This window comes from Molothrus aeneus, chromosome 15, assembly GCF_037042795.1.
Source record: "Molothrus aeneus isolate 106 chromosome 15, BPBGC_Maene_1.0, whole genome shotgun sequence".
NCBI classification, from domain to species: domain Eukaryota; kingdom Metazoa; phylum Chordata; class Aves; order Passeriformes; family Icteridae; genus Molothrus; species Molothrus aeneus.
In genome coordinates, this window is record NC_089660.1 from 15,386,134 (window position 1) to 15,398,760 (window position 12,627).

A 12,627-nucleotide genomic window follows, 5' to 3' on the forward strand; every position below is an offset into this window, starting at 1 on the left:
GGCTGTGGTTTTGGGCTCCCATGGAACTCTCACCCAAGCAGGATCTGGTTGACTGAGGAGAAAATTCTGCCTTCCACCTCCATGTCCTCCTGGCTCAGCCTCACAGCTTGCCAGTGGGGTTTGGCCAGGGAGACACATTAGTCCTTTTTGATGCCTCCTCTCACCTTTCCTTCAGCAAGGCTGAAGCACCAGAGCCTCTTGGGGTGTCCTCAGGTTGGGACAGCCTCACCCCATCCGCTGCTTGGGGGAGCTCCTGTAGCTGCCCTGCTTTGTGCCCTGCTTCCTCGGCACCGGTTATGCAAGAGGCTTTGGAAGCAAGACAAAATTACAGCGGGAAGAAATCATCGCCGGGCTCTGGTGGGAAAAGATATTATCCTGCGTTGCCAGCGAGACTGGCCGTCGGCAGGTAGGGCCCGGAGGAGCGCTGCGTGGCAGGATGATCGCTGATAAGATGCCGGGTCCTGCTCCGATGGCCTCGGGAGAAGGAAGCGCTGTGCTGTGAAGCTATGGAAACGGGCAGCCTGGGTGCGGAGCGCTAATTGGGCCACTCGCATCACCGCAGGTACGCGGCTCTTTGTGTGCACCGCGCCGGAAAGAGCGCGGCTGCGGGAAAAAACGGCCATGGAAAAAAAAAAAAAGAAAAAAAAAAGAAAAAAGAAAAGTTATTCCATTGGAAGCGCCGGCTCTGGCGGCAGCTGCCCCCGGCCGTGCCCCCCTCCCCGGCCCCCCGCTCTGCCTTTGAGTCACCTCGGCGGCGTGACGGCTGCATCCGCCCCGCGCGAAGGTCACGCTTAAAAGCATTGGACATGGCTGGGCGCGGAGGTGGGAGAGGCGCTGCGCGAGTCGCATCGCGTTTGAAGGAGTTGCGGCCAGGGCAAACCTCCCCAACGTGCCCTTCGAGGAAGGGGCTCCCACCGCCTTTCATTATTTGCCAAGAAACGTAAGCCCAGAGGTCCGTGAAATTGTCAGGATGTGTGAAATCAGGCACCGCCGGGCAGCTCTCCTGCACGACCATTTTAAATATTTAACACGTTGATTATACAACATTTGTATTGAAACGCTGGTGTGGGCCCAGACCCGGGGTTTGGGGAGGGGCTGGGGTAAGGGGGGGGGGAGGATTTGGGATTTGGCCACCCTGCCCTGGGCTCCTGGCAGCCGCCGCAGCGCCGGCGGGAGGGAGGGAGGGAGGGAGGGAGGGAGGGGGCGGCGGGGACTGTGCGGGAGGCACTCAGGCGGCGAGGCGCTCCTGCTCGGGAGCCTCCGAGTGACAAACGCGCTCAGGAGCAGGAATTCATTCCTGTAAATATGTTTGCATTATTTATTTTAAGCATTTTTATAAATCATAATAGGAGAGACATCTGCTGTTAAAACTGCAAACTGCATTCATGCCTAGGGCAAGGCGGGAAGAGGCTTTTCCCCGGGAAAGCTTGGGAAAGTTTGGGGAGCACCGCAGATTTTGGGGGGTTGGGACGGGGGGGAAAATGTGCGGGGGCGTTTTCTTGGTGGGAGTTAAATATACCCGTTCCTTCCCGGGAGTTTTATTTAAGTCCTTCCTGCCTCCTCCTCCCCTCTGGCTTTTGACACCTTTTTTATATGGGCTTTATCATGAGGATGGCATCTCCCTCTCGCCTTCCTGACGGCCAGAGAAGCTGGGAGTCAAACACCCCGCTCCTCTGCAGAGACAGGCAGGCACACGCGGGTATCGGTGCGTCTTGTTTCCCTTGCGTGCAGCGGAGACGTCAGGAGGGGAACCCAGCACCTCGCAGTGATGGCACAGCACAAAAATACCAAAAAAAATCCCTCTCCCCAGCCAGGTGGCATCTGCAGGTCCCTGGAGCCGAGAGCTTCTGGAGACGGCGGTGGCTGGTTCTGGGTGAGGGGAGGAAGCTCCGGGTGACTCTGACTCACCGCTCCGCAAGATTAATTGCCGGGCGTTGCAGGAGGTTTATCACTGCCACCCGCGCTCGCCGCGGCTGCGGCTCCTGCTGCCCGGGGAGCCGGGGCGAGGAGGGGCTGCTGGCACCGGGCTGGAGCCGCCGCGGAGGGGAGGCCATGCTGGATATCTGCCCCCCGCACGCCTGGGAGCAGCCCCGGCCTCGGGTCAGATGCCCCAGGGTGCAGGGGGTGCTTTTGCTGTTTCCTGAATGGGTCACGCCGTCCTGTGCCTCAGTTTCCTGCCCCTGAGGGCAGCTCTGTTTGAGCTGGGCTCTTGCTGCCACGCTTGGCTCCTGTTTTGGAGCTGTGCTGCCTTGTGGAGAGGCCCCACCTTAGGAAACTGGTGGCAAATCCAGGGCCCATCCAGACTTCCCCTCCATCCTGACATCCTCAGCACTGACAAGCTCAGCAACTGTGATGAACAAAATCTTTTGCATAATCAATAATTAATGTCTGGGGTTTCCAAGCAGCTAATTAATCTCCTAGTGAATCGTGAAAAAAAAAGTGTTTAGGGGAAATGTAGGTGTTTCCAAGGCAGGTGAGCAGAGGTTCACGCTCAGCCCAGGCCCTTCTGTTAACCCACATCCATCCCTGGAGAGCTCCTAGCTCCAAGTGATGCTGCTCATTGCCAGAGTGTGGACAATATTGATCATAAATATTTGCCTAATGAGATCATATCTGCTTTCCAGCATATGCAGTGAGTGACCTCAAAAGGCCTGGTGTCCTTTGGGTGAGCTCCCAACGAGCTTAATTGTCTATCTGAGTCTTGCAGCTCTGGAGGTGACCTGCACTGGGCTGTGTGGAGGGCTCAGGTCGGCCCCAGCAGTGCTGGGGGTTCTGGAGGCAGGGAACAGACATTGCTGGGCCACATCAGAGCCTCCAGCCCAGTGCTCCCACCCAAAAGCTGGGAAATGCAGCACATAAACAGTTCAGGTTCCAATTCAGGTTCCTTGCCTTAGGCAAAGATTTGAGAGGATTACTCTGGTCACTGGTTACAGATTCAGGGAATATCACAGGCTTCACCCACCCCATTCCCCAGTAAATTCCGACTTGGGAAACCTCTGCTGGGTTCTCTAGAAGCTTCAGCAGCAGTTGTTCTCCAGCATGGCAGCCCTGGGCAAAGGCTTTGACCCAATTTCAGGCAACCTGAAGGGTTGAAAAGTCCTCACAGCAGCGATTTCTCTCTGTGACTTTCAGGGAGCTGCGTGGTCCTCCCCTGCTGGAGACCTGTGAGCTGTGGTAGATCAGTCCCAAGGCAGATCTGCAGCCACAGCTCCTCGCTGGTGACCAGGGACAGAGCTTTGCAGCCACAGCTCCACCAGGGACAGAGCTTTGCAGCCTCCCATCAGGCCCCTGACAAATGTGCCTGGGCACTGGTCAGGCCCAGGCTTGCTGCAGTCCATTTCTGTGTGAGCAGGCCATGAATTTGTTCTCCCCAGCTCTGGCTCTTCAGCTGGTCCCAGAATAGCCAAGTCAGTGACTCGTGGCTCATTTTGAACGGTTGCCAAGCAGCTGCAGCTGTCCTTGACTTTATCTCTGCTCCAGTGTGGCTTTGCCCAGCCCCACAAGTTCACACTAGGAGACTCCACTCCCCCTTCCCAGAATAGAAGACATCCAGGGCCCAGTGTCAGCAAGTTTAGCAGCTGTGGGAAGTGTTATCCTTTGAGCAATCAGTAATTAGCCTGGTTGAAAGGCCAGAATCCTTGTGGCTAATGAGTAGCTCGAGATGAGACCTACAATCTCCTGACCCTCTTTAAGTCTCCTGGTGGCTTCCAAAGCCTTCCTGGATTGCTCTCACCTTTATGCCAGCTCCCAGTGGCCTTCTGTCATGGGAGCTGGTCCTCTCCAGCACACCCAAAGCTCATGGTCACCCTTGCCTGGTCACCTCTGGCTATGTCCTGTTCCTCCCCACTCCACCTGCCCTCCACACTGCCCTTGACCTCCTGTTTCCATCACATCTTCTACATCCCTGCTCTCCTCCAGTCTCCAGCCTACCTGTGCACAGCTGCCACATCTGGAACTGCTGTCTCTGTGAGCAGGGCTGGCCTTGGTCAGTGCTGCTTGAGGAGACATTGCAGGGACACTGCTGCAGGCAGGGGGAAGATGGTTGATTATGGTTGTTGGTGGTGATTCCAGATCTGCCTCTGATGATGGAGCAGGGTTGATGGTGGTGATTCCAGATCTGCCCCTGATGGATGATTATGGTTGTTGGTGGTGATTCCAGATCTGCCCCTGATGGATGGAACAGGGTTGATGGTGGTGATTCCAGATCTGCCCCTGATGGATGGAACAGGGTTGATGGTGGTGATTCCAGATCTGCTCCTGATGGATGCAGCAGGGTTGATGGTGGTGATTCCAGATCTGCTCCTGATGGATGGAGCTACCTCCTGTGCCTCCAGCCCCTCTTCATCTTGCTGTCAACCTGGAAAAAGATGTAGCTCACCTCCTGCAGAGCTCACCTTGACCATGGCAACATTGATTTTTGGGTTTGGCTCGTGCTGAGGGTCTGTGTAATCAGCACAGGGCAGAAGCTTCAGCCAGGGGAAGAGGCTGATCAGGCAGCAATTGCTGCTCTGTTCAGATACTTTGTGCATTCAGGCCCTGGTTCCTTAGGAGCAGCATGGAAAATGAAGGCACTCTGGGATTAATGGACTTGCTTGAGACCTCTGGAGCCTCCTTTTCCCTTGTTTTACCTGTTAAGTATCTCTGCTTCCCTGCCTTGCAGGCAGCAGCTTCTTTTCCTTCAGAGGTGTTCCAGGCTGGGAATATTCACAGCCCTGTGTTATCTGGTGTCAGCAAAGAGATGGGAACATCTTGGGCTGAAGTCAGTTGATTTATTGTTCCTGATTCTTAGAGCAGCCCAGAGTATGATGGGATGGGATCTCCTCATTTAATGTCACATTTAGTGGGATTGGAGTGAAGAAGGTCACAAGAGTTTGAGGTAGTTCTCTTTCTTTTTTTGTAATCTTATTTTTCTTTTTATTTTTTCTTTTCTTTGTTTGTTTATTTTTAATTTTTAAATTTCTTTCTGCAGGTAGTTCCTCCCCTTTCCAGGCTGATGAGAACTGCAGTGGGAGATTTATCCTTGATCTCAAATCCTTGAGATTTATCCCTCTCCCTTGAGAAGGGAAGGATTCAGAGGGACTTAAAGCAGCCATGCAGTACCTGTAGGAAGGTGTTGGAGAGGACATCCAGACTCTTCAGAGTGGTGTGTGCTGAGAGGAAGAGAGAAAACAGGTATGAGGTGAGTTGAGAGAAGCTCAGGCTGGTGATAAAGACACTTTTTTTCCATGAAGGCAGCCAAGCATCAGCAGCTTGCCCAGGAAAGCTGCACTGTCTCCATCCTCTGAGGTTTTCAAGCCCTGCTGGACAAGGAGATCTTGCTTGGAGCAGAAAGTTGAACTAGAGATCTCCTGAGGTCCCCTGTGACCTGGGAAATTCTGCCACTTTATGTTGAGATCAACATTCCAGGACTGCTCCACCCCCTCACACAATGAACTCCAAAGCAGTTTTGGGGCTCCTGAAGATTGGAAGAAGGAGGCTGTGCCATGTCTAAGGCCATGGATCACCGTGCACTGGCTTCATCATCAATAATTAATGTCTGGGGTTTCCAAGCAGCTAATTCATCTCCTGGTGAATTGTGAAAAAAATCTTTAGGAGAAATGTAGGTGTTTTCAAGCCAGGTGAGCATAGAAGCACTGGCTTCACAGAATCATAAAATAAAATAAAATCCTGCAATGGTTGGGGTTGGAAGGGACCTAAAGCTCTTCTCATTCCACCCCCTGCCATGGGCAGGGACATCCTCCACTAGAGCAGCTGCTCAGAGCTCCCCCTGTCCTGCACGGGGTTTGATAGAGCCCATACCCCATCCATGGCACCTCCTGGCCACGGGTCCCACCCCAGCATGGTCTCAGGTATCAGAGTGAAGCAGGAGGAGAATCACAAGGCCTGGAGCTGCCCAGCTGTACCTGAGCCAAAGGGATCCAGTGGGATGCCCAGAGCTGCCATCCCTGCTGTGCTGCAGGCCAGTCTGGAGCACCCAGGGGACCAGAGGGAGGCTGTGCTGCTTGAGACAGTGCTCTGAGCTCAGAGTGGTAAAAAACCTGCAGAGCACAGTGCTGGTGTGCAGCACAGCCACCGTGCTCCCTCACTCCCTCCCTCCGTGTTTTCTGTGACCTCTTTGCGAGGCAGCTTTTGGCACTGAGGTTCACATCCTCTCCAAATCTGCTGGCTGTGGCAAAACAAAACTGGCTCTGCACAGGCTGCCCAGCTCCATACACACCTCCCTGCACAGGAGACAGGCAGGGCTAAAATTGCTGTGTGCTGCTCGTTCCTGTCAGCAAGGCAAACCTCACCTGGGGGATGCTCCAATCCTTCTGCTCCTGCAGCTCCCCCTTCCAGCTCAGCTCCCCCTTCCAGCTCAGCTCCCCCTTCCAGCTCAGCTCCCCTTGGGGATGTGCTCTGCTCTGAGTGGGGAGTGCCAGCTCTTTAGCAACTTGACGTCCAGAAAAACCTGCAGTCACCAAACTAAATATAGCCCAGGAGAGGCCATGAATATGGTGACGCAGTCTGGAAGTGGTTCCTGGCTGTTCTCCAGCAGCTGGGAACAAGGCATGTGGCTCTGGCTTCTTAAGGGCAGGGGAGCTGGGGGCCAGCACGGTGGGCTCCAGGGGGGCTCCATCCTCCTGTGGCCCCGAGCACAGGCTGGAGGGTGAGGCAGCAGGAATGGTGCCACTTGTGGTGGTTGGGGCTGGGAAAGAGTTTCAGTGGGACAGAGACCTGCTCCAGGATTCACTCAGCTGGAACTCCCCGGAAGATGGGACTTGGAGAAGTCCTGATGTGGAGACTTGTGACATTTCCCACTGAGATTCAGGATCTCCTTCAGCCCTTAAACAACAGTGCTGGCAGTCCTGTGAGGGTCACAGACAAGGCTGTGCTCTCATCCCCTCTTTTCAGGAATGGTGTGGCCAGCAGGAGCAGGGAGGGCATCCTTCCCCTGCACTGGGCACTGCTGAGGGCACACCCTGAGTGCTGTGCCCAGCTCTGGCCCCTCAGCTTGGGAAGCACCTTGGGATGCTCAAGGGCAACGAGGCTGGAGAGGGGCTGGGAACACAAACCCTGTGAGGAACCCCTGAGGGAGCTGGGGGTGCTCAGCCTGGAGAAAAGGAGACTCAGGGCTGCCCCCATCACTCTCACAGCTCCTGAAAGGTGCCTGTGCTCAGCTGGGGCTGGGCTCTTTCTCCAGCAGCACTGACACAACCAGAGCACACAGCCTCAAGCTGCACCAAGGGAAATTCAGGTTGGATAGCAGGAAAAAGTTTTCCACAGAAAGGATGATAAAGTTCTGGAATGGCTGCCCAGGGAGGTGGTGGAGTCCCCATCCCTGGGTGTGTTTAACAAAGCCTGGATGTGGCACTGGGTGCCAGGGTTGAGTTGAGGTGTTGGGGCTGGGTTGGACTCGATGATCTTGAAGGTCTCTTCCAACCCAGTGATTCTGGGATTGTGTGATTCCCCCAGCCTGAGGACTGCAGGGTCTCCTGGGCTGCAAGACCTCATCAGAAGAGATGCACAAACCATCACCACCCCTCGTGGCTCCATCAGGGCCAAACCAAGAGGAGCAGAACACAGCAAGGAGCCAGGAAACCTCAGCCCCCCACCCTACACACTGCAGGGAAGGCAGCTGGCAAAGTGCAGGAGAGCTCAGGCTGGACACCACGCTCAGCCAGGGTCTCCCTCCTGCACAGGGAGGTAAAGCTGGCTCTGGCTGGGAGCTGGCATGGGGTCGCTGGGGACTGACACCTCTCTGGGTGCCAAACTTGTGCTGAAACACGGTGAGGGTCAGGCTTGGCTACCTCTGCCTCACTGGCAGCTGCTGAGAGCACCCCAGGCCAGTCCAGGGCACTGTGTGCTCTTCCTCTTATCCCTGGGCAATAAGAGCTCTCCAAAGAGGAAACAAGGGGCAGGAAGGGACATCTCCAATCTGGCCCCCAAACCTCAGAACCTCCCTGCCGCAGGGACTGGGCCCCATGTGGGGTGGGATCTCTGTGCCTGTAGCTCTGGAATGGCTCTTCCTCCTCGCTCAGCCAGGTGTCCCTGCCCCCCTGAGCCCTCCCAGGGCTGGTCATGGCATGGGACAGGGTGCTCTGCTGGCCAGTGGAACTGCAGGGCTCTAGCCAGGACATGCTGTGGCCCTGCTCAAGACCCAGAGCCACACTCAGTGCCTGGCTGCTGAGTGGGAACCTCAGGAGCCACTTCCAGGAGGAACTGTAGGTCAGACTGCCAGAGGTGTGCCTGAGGGTGCTCACCCTGGTCAGACCCTCAGTGTGCACTGCAAAGAGGGAAATCTGCCCTTGAGCCTTGCTGCAACAGGTCCTGATGGAGGGGATCCTGCAGAGAGCCAGGTCCTGTTCTAGGGAAAGGCAGGAGAGTGGCAGGGCCAGCCCTCACATCCAGAGTGTGCTGGAGGCTGCAGGCATCACCCCACCCTGTCTGGGGGTGCAGCCTTGTCTGCAGTTGCTTTCCTTGGACAATCTTTGCCATGATACAGCTTGATTTTAACTCTGGAACCTACTGATGGGAACCAGAATCAGCTTCTGGTCTGCCCCACTATTTCTCTGAATTATTCTCATGCCCAGAAATCCCAGGCAAGGCTGGAGAGGACAGCAGGAAACATGTGCCTGGTGGTTCATGGTGTGGACAGCCCTGGCAAGCAAGGCATGAGGCTGGGTTTAATGCACCCCACAGAGCTTGCCACATCCCATTCCCTGACTGCAGGAACAGCCACGGTTCTCCTCACTGATGTTGGGATGTTTATGGTCAATATTTTGGGGAAAAGCATGGGACACCTGCAGGCTGTGGTGACAGAACTGCTCACCCTGTCCCAAACTTTGTCCCTGCTCTGCTGGATTCGGGTTTACCCCTTCCCTGCCCGTGCTGAGATGCAGAGCCAGCCTCCTGTACATCCAAATATTAATCTGTAGGTTTGAGAGAGATGAAGGAGCAGAGAGAGCCACAGCGGGAGCGCGCGGAAGCAGACGGCGCTGCTGCGTGCAAACCCAGCCCCAACTGCTCCATATCATAGCATCCAGCATATGTCTAGAGACAGGCCAGCAAATTCAGACCTGGAAATGTGTATAATTGCCAGGCAGGACTTGGAGATTGAAAGAGCTTCAAAGAAAACACAATTCCTATGTGTTGAGAGCAGCGTGGTGGCTCTCCAGGAGCTCAGTTTGGTGGGACAGACCCTCCCCTTGCACGTTACTTTAGTCCTGGCAGAGCCTGAAGGTCAAACCTGGCTCACTCACTTGCACCACTTCAGTGTTTGCTGGTTTGGCTCAAAATCAGAGCTTGCTGGTCTTAGCACACTACACAGGATCAGAGAATCATGAATATCCTGAGCTGGGTGGGACCCATAAGGACTATTGAGTCCATCTCCTGGCCCTGCACAGGACAGCCCATGAATCACACCATGATTCCCATGTATTTCCATCTATTTTTCCATATGCTCTTTTTGCCTTTTCCTACTCTCTCTGCAGCTTAGTTTTCCCAATCCTTGCCCAGAAACTGCCCTGGAACAGTGGAAAATGCTGTTGCCATCAGATTTTGGTCAATGGCACGTGGCCTGGAGCTTAAAGGGAGTCCTCCCAGCCACAGTGACAGATTCCCTGGAGAGCCAGCACTCTGTTCTCCCTGGTTCCAGCACAGGTCCTCAGGCAGCAATGCCACCACCCTCTGCTGTCACACGCCCTTGTCCCCATGGTGGGCACCACCCTGAGGGCGGCCAAGCCTGCCAGCAGCTTGGAGGTGGCATTTGGTGGCCTGAGTGGCTTGTGTGGGCAGCAGAAGTGCCCTGAGCTGTGCTGTGAGCTGCCCAGGGGGTGCCAGGCTGGGTGCTGTCCCTCTGGTAACACAGGCACCCTCTCAGGGCTCCTGCCGGCTCCGGCCTTGCAGCAGCAGCAGCAGCAGCAGCAGAGCCGTGCCCGGCCATGCCCCAGCCTGGGAGGGTCAGTCCCAGCGGGAGTGGGAAACCTCATCCCAGCTTCCCTCTGCACCTCCCACCCCCTTTTCTCTGTGGGATCTCCTGTCACAACCCACCCTAAGCCCTCCTGGCAGTCGCACCAGCCACAGCCCTGCAGCATCACCTTCCCAGCCCCAGCCTCCCCTCCCTCACTGCCAGCACAGCAGGAGCCTCGGGGCTCTCCCTTGCTCTCCTTCTCTTCCAGGAGCCAGGTGAAACCCAGGAGTTTTTAGGATCTGTGTTGGCAGAACGCAGCGAGCAGATGGTGCCCTAAAATCCCCGCGCCCCGAAGAGCGAGCTAGTGATCATTTGTGAAGCTCTTGAGATCTATTTTTTCCCCCAGACCCTGCTGAGCCTGGCGAGGGCTGTAATTGCAGCCCGGGCTGGCTGGAGAGGGCAATACCCGGATGGGCTCCTCGCCTTTCAGGCTGTAATTGGGCCCTGGCGATACAAAGCACAAAGCTCCTTTCCTTCCTGTTTGCCGGGCTCCCTCCGTGAAACCTTCCCCTGCCTGAGCTGGAAAATATGTAAATACCAGGGCACGGGAGAATTGCTCCCTCGTGCCTGCGTCACGTCTGAAATCCCCATTAAAAATATATGTTCCAAAAAGAGCACCTCTGCACCGAGCACAAACTCTGCTGGCAGCGGGGGCTGCTTGGAGGGAGCGGATCAAAGGCAGAGGGGACGGCGCTGTCCCAGCTAAATGAGCCCAGGGCTGGGGGATTGGAGGCTCCTCGGGATCAATAGGACGATCTGGAAATGCCTGGCAGTCACGCAGGAGGTTGGGATTCAGCAGCGGGGTCTGCAGAGCTGCGCTGCGGCTGTGCCAAGCCTGGGGAGGGATGCAGGGAGCCGGGGAAGGGGGATGAGAGGAGGGGGGAAAGGGGCTGCCAGGCCACGGGCTCCTGCAGCAGGAAGCAGGTTTAATGAAGAGCCTTGAGGACATCCATCTCCCCCAGCAGCCGCGGGATGGGGCTCTGGTGGCATCACCTCCCTGCCCCTGTCTGTAAGGTCCTGTCCCAGTTTGGGTGTGCTGTGACCGGTGGGGAGAGCAGGGAGTCCACACACGTCCTCCTGGCTCCTCCTCTGCCTCATGGCCTTGGGGCCTGGGAAGATAATTACACATAAATTTATGTTGCAAAGTGTCCCCTTCAGCGAGCCAGGGAACAATAATTTGTGTCCCAGAGACCCCATGTGATGAAGGAGCTTTTCTGGGCACTCTGACAGGGCTTGGAGGGTCTGGGAGGTGAGGGCTGGTGATGCCTCCAGTCCTGGTCTCCTCCAGGAACACCCTTGGGGACGTGCCTGGGGCTGGGGGAGCCACAGGGCTCTCAGGCTGGGCACTGGGATCTCTCACAGCTCCAGCCGGTGAGAAAGGGCAACCCACAGAGACATTTTCTTCTTCTTCAAAGGAATTCAGTGTTTGGCTGGAGCGTTCAAAGGAGATTTAAAAAGAGAAGATAAAAAAGAAAGTTAAAAGCTACGCAGTGAGGGGTGGAAGCGGGAACGTGGGGAGAGATCAGGGGCAACGCCGGCAGCAAAGCAATGGCAGGACACCGAGAGAGGATGAGGAGAGCCTTCATCCCGCCCAGCCAGGCCACTGATTCCCATCCTCCAGCATCTGCATCTGTTGTGGCATCTGCATCTGCAAGCTGGGTCTTGGCGTTTCCAGAGCCCCGGAGAGCCCTGGCAGTGCGGGAGGAGCGGGGCTGGGGCAGCGGGGCTGGGTGGCCCTGCTGGATCAGGGAGCCTGGGGCAGGGAACCGGCAGCCTGGGAAGGGTGGGATGGAGCAGGGATGCAGAGCAAGACACCGGGAGGGAAAATGTTAATCAACTGCAGTGCCTCCCTGAAAGGAGCCAAATGTAAATGAGATAATTAAGCTATTATTTAAAGCCGGGAGACGGTGGGGACAGGCCTGGGGTGGCCGGACTGCATTTTAATCAGCTGCTTGGCTGGGGCTGGGGAGCCCGTGCTGGTGGTGCCCCTGCCTCTGCATCTCTGCCTCTGATTCCCTGCTTCTGCATCCCTGCCTTGGCTGCCAGGCTCCTGGGTTATGGAACAGCCCCTCTGTGAGCCACTGTCAACCCCTGTCCCCACTGCCCAGCCACTGCAATCCCCTGTCCCCAGGTGTGCTGCCAGGTCAGGGGACAAGGGGTTCAAGTGTGGGGGTATCCACACCTGTGTTACCACCTTTCTGTGGGGTTTGTTTAGGCTGCAGGAGCCTTCCCAGTGCCTCAGTTTACCTGCTCTCACTGTTTTAGATATTAGAAGTTTGTAATGAGAATAAGCAGTGCTGGTGAGGATAAATCCACCCAAGGAAAAGCAGAATTTAAACGCTCCAGTGGTGCTGGCCAGAGTGGTTTTTGGGAGCCTTTTTTAACTGTCTTGTTACCAGGTGACCAGAAGAAATCTAGTGATTCCCCTGTGGCTCAGTTTCCCCACCTCTGGAGGCAGCACTGAGGTTCAGAGATGCTCTCAGCACAGTGGGGAGCTCCAAGGTCACTTGTGAACGGCCGTGAGCCAGCAAATGGGGCAGAACAGAATTTTCTTCCTGCATTTCTTTGTTTTGGTCAGGGATGGAGAAGAAAACCATGTCCAAAGCCATCCACAACAAAGGGTGTGAAGTTTGTTCCATGCCATTGGGACCATCCTTGCTGGTGGTTGGAAACTCCTG

The 12,627-nt window shown here is 55.8% G+C and overlaps 1 long non-coding RNA gene across 1 annotated transcript; it reads left to right on the forward strand.

Moving 5' to 3' along the window:
* Positions 1-308: 308 nt before the first annotated feature.
* On the forward strand, positions 309-5,688 carry LOC136563138 (uncharacterized). Its single transcript, XR_010784606.1, has 2 exons — positions 309-562; positions 4,970-5,688. It is a non-coding gene; the product is annotated as an uncharacterized lncRNA (long non-coding RNA).
* The last annotated feature ends 6,939 nt before the right edge of the window (positions 5,689-12,627 follow it).